Below are 11,712 nucleotides of genomic sequence, written 5' to 3'. Positions count from 1 at the left end.
TTTCCCTTTCCTCCTTTGTTCTTCTTTGGCCGGCCATATCAATGATAAATGGGCTGATTTTGTATTAATTTTAAAGCTAAATATTTAATGGTTATAAATATGCCATGTGTCACCATTTCATTGGTCCATTTTTATTTCTTAACTATTAAGCTTTCTCTCTCCACCATATAAATTCCTTCAATTATCCATGATAAAATTGGATAAAATCCATATGCTGGACAAGTGTTCTGGTGGTGAAAAATTACTATTTTGCCCTTGAGATGATAAAATTACCATTTTACCCCTATGCTCCGAAAAATACCGAAATTACAATTTTTTGCTTCTCAACCTCAAATCACACTCTAATAAGTCAAATATGATCAAAATCTTTAAAAGAAATTCCCCATTTTGTCCTCGAGTGGAAAAATTACCATTTTACCCTTAGATAGTGAAATTTTCGGTTTGACTCCAAATTGATCATTGAACTCCAAATCACCATATTAAACCATTCTGGGACATTAAAATTCTTAATTTCCTCTTAAAATCTCTATTTGATCTAGTTCGAGGCTTAAATCAACTTTGTTGTACTTTTAAGTACAATATCGACTTTTATCGATTTTTCGAGGCTCTCCTAGTATGTAAACATTCAGTCAATCACATGCATGTCATGACAAGTATTTTACAGAGTCAGGCTTGACATCTTCTGCCCCACTTGGATCAACCATATGATCCTTCTTCATGACTGATTTCGACATATGACTAAATATTAATATTTTAATATTATTTTATTAATAAAATATTTTTTTATTCTAAAAATTTTATCTTGTCTCTTTGGTTCCCAAAGTTCCTTATTATGCCTCAATTCGCATCCAACCAACTTTATTTATCACCATATCAAAGTATGGGGCATTTCAATATCCTTCACTTAAATAGAATTCGTCCTCAAATTCACGTCGATGTTACGTTATCAATCTCCTTCTATGATCCTATTCCTTTTTCCTTCTATAGGGACATTCACTTTATTTACCTCGTTCACCTTCAGTTCAATTAAATGCTTTATTTATGACAATTATCATCCTTTGAAGCCAGATCAGCAGTACCTTTCACAATCATGATTTCTTATATCGAGTCATTAAGCATAACTTTATCACCCTCATTAATTTTGAACCATAACTTCATCTCAACTATACCGATTTCGATCACATATCATTCTTACTTATGTATACCTAATCATCATTTTATTAATTTGCTCCATGACAAATTTCTCAACCTTGATTCATTCATCTTATACTGGTCCATACCCTTCCTTTAATAGAGTTCCATTAAAAACTTAAACAATCCAAGGTTTACCTTCAAAGTCACTCATAACTTTAATCGTTTATTGCATGCTCGATAACACTTTAGCTCACTGACCTCCTCTGGGCATTATTTCAAAAACTCTCAATTACTGAGAACAATTCTTCACCTTAGTTAGTCAAATTATCAATTTCATATATACATGTGTACATGCATTTTCAAATGTCAACATCTCTCGTTATGTATAGGGATCCATGTGTTCACATGCCTTGGACTACATTCCCCCTTTATTCATCCGCATCCCAATCCTAGTTTCAATATAATAATTCTTATAGTGCATGTCAACCTTCTTATTATACTTGCGTATAACTTCATATCATTCATATCATTTCCAACCATATGTTTGAGTTTCCTTATACTATATATCATTCATCACAATGTCATCTCCATTGAATTATAATCTATTATGCGTGTATGCTTTATAATCCTATTGATGCCTCAAAGATTTATCTTAACTTGATCATTGCATCTCATGCAATACCACAATTCCTAAGAGTCATCCTTTTTCCTTGATTATCCTTCATACCTCTACATTACCTTGTATCTTTCTTGCATTCCAATATTGATTTGTCACTTAAGACTTAAACTCATTTGAATCATGTATGCCTCAAGCATTTTCGAAGTCCAATTTCCATAATATATTAGGAAAGTTTCATTATCTAACTTCATTTTCAAGGTTAACTTCTATCATCCTTTGTTCCACTCGTTCATATGAACATAACATCATTCTTCCTTAACCAATTTATAAATTGTACTTGAAATTGTAAAACTTAAAACTAGATTCTCCTCAAGTATTTTTCAATATTAATACTAATATCACTCTCAGCTTATAGCTTCCTTTTTATAATCACATAACTTAGTGCTTACTTTAACGAGATCCATAGCAAAACTTCTCTTAAGTATTTCCTTGGGAATATCTATCTTAAACTTATGTCTCACAACAGATGATTACTTAACTTGTGACTTAGCCATTTGACTCCTCAGCAAGTTTCAAAATCACACATCTTATACTCATCTCGTATAATTTATAATTCTTCCTCAAAGGTATTTAAGTATTCTTGAAACACTTAATCACTTATTTGCTCTTTCATACTCCAAGTATATCATTTCCATAAAGGCATGCACTTGCTCACCAAAATATTTACATGCATGCTCAACTACGCATGCTTCAACTTATCTCCAAAAGTTTCTATCATACCCCGTAATTTACTTGTGTTGTCACTAATCCTTTCCTTTCAACAAGGTCACTTGGTATTGTCATCTCTTATCAATATCTCATACATTCATCTAACCTTTCCCTCACTTCCTCTTTAACCTTTTACAAGATTCACTTTATTTCTTAATATTTGACTTAGTCAACATATTATTCTTTTTAACACTCCACATGTTAATTTATTTTTTTATGTAGCCATCTAAAAAACTCTCTAACTTTTCTTTCTCTTACATGCCCATATATAAGGCAATAAAGAAACTCTATAATTTCACTCATCATCTTTATCTTAGTACCTCCCCAATGCACTTAAGACTCCAAACAACAAAACTTAGCATCAAAACCAATAACCATATTTCAACTCGTGAGTTTCATCTTTATGCTGCTCATAATTTACTCTTGCTTTCTAGTCATTAGGGGTTCATAACGCGACAACGTTTGATAGTCAGTACTGTGGCGTTGCAACTATTTGAATTCACTTTATTCCAGCAACTCTTCCACCTTTAAAACTACTACCTCAATTATTCATACTCGTGTGGCTTCCCTCTGAGTCTATACCACAATTAGCAAGACTAACTTTCTATCACAAGTGGGCGATTAGAACATTGATTTAACGTATTTATTTTGCCGCTACCATTCATATATCTTTACCATATCATTTAGTACGAATTTGCTTAAGCAAAAATCTCCAAATTTATTCATAGCTACATGTATCTCAGATTGCACATCACTTATCATCAGTCAATAAATCTCAATTTAGAACACTCTTTCCATATTGTATAGTAACTTCATCATATAGTATCACGACATTATATTCCTCCATTCTACTATCATGCATACTCTATAGAGTTTAATTAGAAGATTTACGTACCTTAACTAATGCCAATTCCATTTAATCATATCTTAAATACTCCAAACTTGTAAATTACAACTCCAAGTGTATGTCCATATATTGATAATCTTTATATATTTCATGATCATGAAAACTACAACTTACAAACTAGCTTTCGATCATATGCACACTATTAGAACATTAATTTCAACATGTTTAATTCTCCTTTGGTGATATGTTAAGATCATTCCTGGATACATTTTCATATTAACATTGATATGCCTTTACCATAGCATTTAGTGCAAATTTGATGAAAGAATTGTCTCCAAATAACTCTTAAATACATCATTATCAAATTGTACACCACAAAATGTTAAGATCTTGACTTTATCCATCAATAACCAATCACGCTTGTTAAGCGAAAAATTTACTTAGTTATTACACCTTGCCTTTGCGATCATAAGATCAAAGTTGTCTTAAACTTAGGATGCAGAACTTCTCTCTCTTAGAGTATATCCAAGCATCAACATTTTCTAAATTCCTTACTCTGGGGAGATCACCTTCAAGATTGATCATTCGTATCATAGGCCACACTTTGAATCGAATAAACTTTTAAATTGATCTTTCAAGTAATTCGTAATCAGTCTCAATTATAGAACTTCATATGGCACTTAGAATAGATTTGACATTTTCAAGTCATTTAACTTCAAGCTGCCAATTCCACATTTAGTTCTTTAATCCCTTGGCTCCCTCTTTTTCTATGCATAGCTAAGTTCAAGCTCATCCTTCGAGCAGATTTGTTTACTAACTTCTTACTTCATGACCACACATCAATTATAGTAATCATTGATACTCACTGTCGAGTTAATTAACGTGCTTATATCCATGAACTATAATAGGTCCAATAAATTCTTGAAATCTCATAGTCCCCAAATCTTTTTCCAATTGACAACCATGAGTTCAATTATAACTCCACCAAATGAATAAATTATCACGGCCTATTAGTCCAACTCCAAATTTCTCCATCCTTAATTGGAGGGATATATCATTTCATTAATCTTTCATTAAGAGCATTCGTTTTAAGATCTCTCTAACACTGGCTCGTGTCACGGGTAACATCTTAAACCTAGACAACGGCCTTACTTATGACCTTTGCATGACATTAACAAAGAAGTGGATTATTGGGAACAGGAGTTCATATAGCTCCTTGTCTATGACTTATGCTCCCATAAGATTTATAAGAAGAAATAAAACGAGTCTAAACAACTCCAAATTTTATATGCAGATGCAAGTATTTCATTCTATCAAACCTAACTTAACTTAACTTAACTTGGGCCACACTGACACTGTAGTTTTTAAAATAACTTTAAAACTAAAAACTCTTATCTTTAAAACCAAAAGCTCTGATACCAATAAAATTGTCACGACCCAGAACTCCCATTGAGCCGATGACAACCGTCGCGTTGTCCCGATCGACATTCATTACCCAGATTGTGAACTGGAACCCCGCAAGGCTTTAATATCAGTTTCTCTTTTTCTCGATGAGCAATCGTTACCAAATATCATGTTCTAAAAGAATTTAAGCTATTTCCAACTGAAATTAATAAAAAAATTATTTTTGTCTCACAGGGGCATTTTGGTCATTTTTTCTCAAAAAGTTTTGAAACCAGTTAAAAATATAGCATGCAAGTATAAAACACATAATTCATAATCAAAAATAAATTTAAATGTCTAAAACTTTCATTTAAAATAAAATTATAACTATTTGAATATAATAAAGATATAGAATAAAATATTCAATTTTTTCATAAAATAATATTTTTAGAACACTGCATAAATAATTTTCACAGCAAAAAAGCAAAATAAATTCATATATATTGTAATATAGATAACCAAAGTATAAAATTAAATTTGCAGTGACACGTGGGCCCATGAACGACTAAAAGTGTCACAAGAATTAAACCTACATATTTTGAGGATGCCAATCCAATTGTAGTCCTCGATGAAATGAGCTATTTACCGACTATCCTGATGCCTGAAATGGGTGAAAAGGAGGGTGGTGAGATTATAAAATCTCAATGAGTAAACAAATGTCATTTAAAATATCTAAAGGCGAGTAAAAGGAGACTATTAAAACATTTCATCAAACTGTAATTTATCATTTTTCAACTTATTTCAACCAAATGAAAATCAATTTATTTAAATCAAGTAATCAGTATGGCTTATGAATTTCTTAAAAAGCTTGGCTCATGCCAAAAATTATTATTATACTCAGTTATCTGGGATACCTTGGTCGAGGGCTATCCCAACCAAGTCCGTCAAGGCTATTAGAAAGTCATTTACGCATAAAACATGTTTTCATTTTGAAAACATAGCCGTTCCTTAGCGTTGGCCGAGCTCACATTCATGTGGTGGTTTGGCGTGAAGTGAACTCTAAAATCATACCTCGGGAGTTACCCTACTCGCCTTTCCAATCGAGGTAAAATTTTGACAGCATGACGGAAACCCGCCTACTGCAGTAAGCTAAACCCACCATACAATAAAATTTTGACAGCATGACAGGGCTAATATATTACTACCTAGCCTGCAAGGGTAAAATAAAACAATTCATACAATTCATAAAACACAGCCCAGCCAGTCATGCCCCACAATAACATAAGCCATCAATTCAATCTTAAATTTACAACATATCAGTGGTCTCTAATTACTCTATTTTCAAAATCATCATTCAATTTCCAAAACAATTTATAAAATCTTTTTATTTAAACTCATTTTTGTTTATAAAACCTAAAATTTTCCATTTAACTCATTTTCATAAAATTTCACCAAAACCGAATTAAAATATACTTTAGATAATTAAAATGATAATAAGGTCACTCACAGTACTAGGAGTTCAATATACTCCTATTCCTGATCTTCGGGCACAATCTCTTTACCCTTATTAGAGGGCTCACCACCTATACATCATACGTGACACGAATTTCAATAAATTATGTCAATTTATCATAAACTATTTCAGGCTTTCTAAATCTAAATGAATGCGTGCGATGGGATGCAAAATGTCTGATTAATCACTTAAATGTGATATTCGACCTAAGTCATACTATACTCGGCCTAATCGGCTAAAATCTCCAATTTAACTCCAAATCAATTCTTCTCACTTTCTACACTCCAATTATACCTAAATTACCTCAGTGACTATGGATGAGATTCAATTTATCAATCCCGGGTCAATAATCACACATGTCTATACGTTAAGCAAAAATTTGGATTTCACACCAAAATTTCTCATTTAATTTCTAGCCTCACCAAATATCAAATATCATCAAAATATCATAAAATATCATCAATTTTAGCTACAATATCCTCCCTAGAAAATTCGGCCAATGATGGGTAATGGGAGAAAATGAATTTTTCTTGTTGGTTTGTTTCTAGACATGATAAACTAACTAAAAACACTAACATAGCTTAGAATCAAATCAATCCAACTTCATTCTCTCTCCATACCCATTCCAACCAGCCATGAATTCACCATGAAAACATGAAATCTAACCATGGAAAATGAAAAAGAAAGCATGGGTAGTGTAAATCACAAGTCAAAATTAAGAAATTTTACATTTATTAGCTTAATCCCTTGAAATCCCACACTTTTTCTTCAATTTTTCCACCTAGGGTTCTTGTTTTTTTTCCTTTCCTCCTTTGTTCTTCTTTGGCCGGCCATATGAATGAGAAATGGGCTGATTTTGTATTAATTTTAAAGCTAAATATTTAATGGTTATAAATATGCCATGTGTCTCCATTTCATTGGTCCATTTTTATTTCTTAACTATTAAGCTTTCTCTCTCCACCATATAAATTCCTTCAATTATCCATGATAAAATTGGGTAAAATTCATGCGCTGGACAAGTGTTCTGAAGGTGAAAAATTACAATTTTACCCCTAGGACGATAAAATTACCATTTTACCCCTATACTTTGAAAAATACCGGGATCACCATTTTTCACTTCTCAACCTTAAATCATACTTCAATAAGTCAAATATGATAAAAATCTTTAAAAAAATTCTTATTTTGTCCTCGAGTGGCAAAATTACCATTTTACCCCTAGATAGTGAAATTTTCGATTTGACTCCAAATTGATCCTCGAAGTCCAAATCACCATATTAAATCATTCTGGGACTTTAAAATTCTTAATTTCATCTTAAATTCTCTATTTGATCTAGTTCGAGGCTTAAATCAACTTTGTTGTACCTCTAGGTACAATACTTACTTTTATAAATTTTTCGGGACTCTCTTAGCATGCAAACATGTTATCCATCACATGTATGTCATGACAAATATTTTACAGAGTCAAGCTTGACATCTTCTCCCCCACTTGGATCAACCATATGATCTTTCTTCATGACTAATTTCGACATCTGGCTAAATATTAATATTTTAATATTATTTTGTTAATAAAATATTATTTTATTCTAAAAATTTTATCTTGTCTATTTGATTCCCAAAGTTCCTTATGGTGCCTCAATTCGCATCCGACCAACTTTATTTATCACCATATCAAAGTATGGGGCATTTTAATCTCCCTCACTTAAATAGAATTCGTCTTTGAGTTTACGTCGATATTGCGTTATCAATGTCACGACCTGGTACTCCCCTCGAGCTTGTGACAACCGCCACAATGTCCTGATCGACACTCCTTACACCGAATGTCAACCAGAACCCCGCAATGCTTTAATATCAGCTTCTCATTTCCCCTATGAGTAACTGTTGCTAAATACCACATTCTAAAAGATTTTAAACTGTTTCCAACTTAAAACAAATAAAATAAAAATTTTCGTCTCACAGGGGTATTTTGGTCATTTTTCTAAAAAATTTCGAAACCAGCTAAAATGTAATTTATAAGTACAAAACATATAATTCATAATTAAAAAGAGTTTAAAAGTCTAAAATCTTCATTTAAAACGAAATGATGGTTATTTGAATATAATAAGAAAATAAAGGAAATATTAAGTAAAATATTCTATTTTCTTATGAAATAATATTTTTAGAGTTATACTTAATTAATTTTTTGAGCGTAAAACCTAAATAAATTTATTCATACTGTAATACAGTAAGCCAAAATATTTAATTAAATTTACAATAACAAGAGGGCCCCCGAATAAACAAAAGTAAAGAGGATTGTGAACCTATAGTTTGGAAAATGCAAATCCAAAGGTAGTCCTTGATGAGATCAGCTATCTACAGTCTATGCTGAACCTGAAATGGATGAAAAGGAGGGTGGTGAGATTATAAAATCCCAATGAGTAAACAGACATCATCATAAACATCTAGAGTTGAGTACATAGAGACAATAAAGTAAATCATCGTAAACTGGGTCACAGCATTAGAATACATTTCATTCAAAATACGTGAAGAGGCTTATGAATCTCATAAAAACTAGGCTTGTGCCATAAATCCATTCTCAGGGACACCTTGGCCGAGGCATCCTACCGAGACCGCAAGGTTGTTAAAAATTCACATTTCGCATAAAACACATTTTTTTTCATTTAAAAGTACAGCCGTTCCTTGCCGTTGGCTGAGTTTTCCCTCACGTGGTGGTTTAGCGTGAAAGTGAACCCTACACTTTACCCCATGAGATACCCTACGCGCCTCTCCGATCTAGGTAAGAATATAATGGGGTTTATTGTGCCCCTCTAAAAGGCAGGTCCACAGAAACCCCCTACTGCAGTGATTAATCATATATAATCCACTATATAATAAAGTTTTGACAACATGACAAGGCTAATGAAATACTACCCAACCTGCAAGGATAAAATAAAACAATTCATACAATTCATAAAACGCAGCCCAGTCAGTCATGCCAACACAATAACAATATAACATAAGCCATCAATTTAAACAATCAAATTACCACAATTAACAGTCTCCGTGTTCTCTATTTTTCAAAATCATTATTAATTTCAAAACAATTTATAATTTAATTTCATTGGAACACCTTTATTCATAAAACATGAAAATTTACCTTTTAAATCCATTTTTCCATAGAATTCATGAAATTATCTAAAAACCACCCTAGATAATTAAAATGACAGTAAGTTTACTCATAATGTCTATAGTGCAAATTTTTGAAATACTCAGACTACTGATCATCGGGTGCAATTCCTTTACCTTTATCGGAGAACTCACCACCTTGACACAATACAAAATCGAGAAACTCACTACATTGGTACTAAATCAAAATTAAACTAATTTAGACTACTAGTGCATGATATGAAATGCAAAATGCACGAATAACCATATAAATTTCGGTACCGACCAAATTCGTCTTATCATCCGATTAAATTACTAACACGTCTAATTTAATCCTAAATTACTCCATTTCTTTTCTAGTACCTCAATTCACCAAACATTATTCAAATAACATCAATTTTAGCATCAAAACCCTCCCATTTCTTCATGGAAAAATTCGGCCATTACAGTGCACTAACACCGTGATTTTTCCTACTTAATTTTCTCACCATTATTCATCATTTTTTAAACCATTTCTCTTGAAATAACAACAATCCATCACTCACACACATCAAGGAAGATTCGGCCTATGAAGATTCATTGGAAAAATGGATTCTTTTCTTGTTGTTTGTTTCTAAATATGCTAAACTAACTAAAAACACTAACATATCTTAAAATCAAATCAATCCAACATCTTTCTCTCTCCTAACCCATTTTGACAAGCCATGAATTCATCATGAAAACATATAATTTAAGCATGAAAAATAAGGAGAAATGCTTAAGACAAATAGATTTCAAGCTTAAGTTGAAAAATCCTACATTTTTCACTTGTTTTCCTTGATTTTCCACACTTTTTCTCTTGAAATTCTTCACCTAGGGTTTGTTCTTCCTTTCTTTCCCTCTCTTCCTTGCTTGGCCGAATATTTGGAAAGTAATGGGCTGATTTATACTAATTTTTAAGTTAAATAATAAAATATCCTAAGCTTGACACTTGTCATTTTCTTATTGGTCTATTTTTAAAACTTTAAAAATTTTAAACCTTTTATCTCCACCACATAATTAGTCAAAGGTAAAAAATGAGGATAAGGGAAGACCATGTGCTGGACAAATGTCCTGGCTGTGAAAAATTACAATTTTACCCCTGAGGTGGTAAAATTACCATTTTACCCCGATACTCTAAATTATACCAAAATTAAAATTTTTCACTTCTAAACCTCAAATCATACTCCAATAAGTCAAATGGGGCTAAAAAAATCTTTTCTAAAATTTCTATTTTGTCCCCAAGTGGCAAATGACCATTTTGCCCCTAGATAGTGAAAATTTCGGTTTGACCCCAAATTGATCCTCGAACTCCGAATTACCAATTTGAGTCATCCTTGGAATGTGAAACTCTCAATTTCACCTTAAAATTTCTATTTGAACTAGTTCGAGGCTTAAATCAACTTTGTTGTACCTCTAGGTACAATATCGACTTTTGTAAATTTTTCGGGACTCTCCTAGCATGCAAACATGCTATCCATCACATGTATGTCATGACAAGTATTTTATAAGGTCGAGCTTTATAGACTGTGAATGAGATTCAATTTATCAGTCCCGGGTCAATAATCACACATGTCTATACGTTAAGCAAAAATTTAGATTTTCGCACCAAAATTTTTCATTTAATTTCTAGCCTCACCAAACATCAAATATCACCAAAATATCACAAAATATCATCAATTTCAGTCACAATATCCTCCCTAGAAAATTCGACCAAGGATGGGTTGTCAAACCCTGCTTTGTAAAATAATTATAATGTCATTCACATGCTCGATAGAATGTTTGTATATTTAGGAAGTTCGAAAAATCATTAAAAGACGATATTGTCTCTAATGGTACCATTGAGTCGATTAAGCCTCGAACTAGTTCAAATAGGAATTTTAAGGTGAAATTAAGAGTTTCACATTTCAGGGATGACTCAAAATGGTAATTCGGAGTTCGAGGATCAATTCGGAGTCAAATCGAAATTTTCACTATATAGGGGCAAAATCATAATTTTTCCACTCGCGGACAAAAGTTGAGATTTTGAGAGAATTTAGATCACATTTGAATAATTGGATAATGGTGTGAGTATAAGGGATGAAAAATATATCTATGGGCAATTTTTTAGTTTTTGGGGCAAAAATGTAATTTTTCACTTTACAGGGGTAAAAGTGTAATTTTTAAAAATTTACTCCACCAAAACTTTGGAAAAGTCTAGAAATTTCATTGAAGACATGGATAAGTGAAGAGGATTGAGTGGTAGAAAAAGAAAGTAAAAAAAGATGGCTAGAAAAAATAAAATAATAA

General features: G+C 32.1%; 1 long non-coding RNA gene across 1 annotated transcript in view; it reads right to left on the bottom strand.

Moving 5' to 3' along the window:
• LOC108663720 overlaps nucleotides 1-6,292 on the bottom strand; it is a 10,869-nt gene extending 4,577 nt beyond the window's left edge. Inside the window, exons 1-2 of the long non-coding RNA XR_001929731.1 lie at nucleotides 6,259-6,292; nucleotides 5,345-5,412 (exon numbers count right to left, since the gene is read on the bottom strand). This is a non-coding gene — a long non-coding RNA (uncharacterized LOC108663720). The remainder of the gene's footprint in view (nucleotides 1-5,344; nucleotides 5,413-6,258) is intronic.

The sequence above is a fragment of the Theobroma cacao genome, chromosome 10, assembly GCF_000208745.1.
Source record: "Theobroma cacao cultivar B97-61/B2 chromosome 10, Criollo_cocoa_genome_V2, whole genome shotgun sequence".
NCBI lineage: Eukaryota > Viridiplantae > Streptophyta > Magnoliopsida > Malvales > Malvaceae > Theobroma > Theobroma cacao.
Note: the sequence above shows the minus strand (reverse complement) of the source record. Positions and strands in the feature narration are given on the sequence as shown.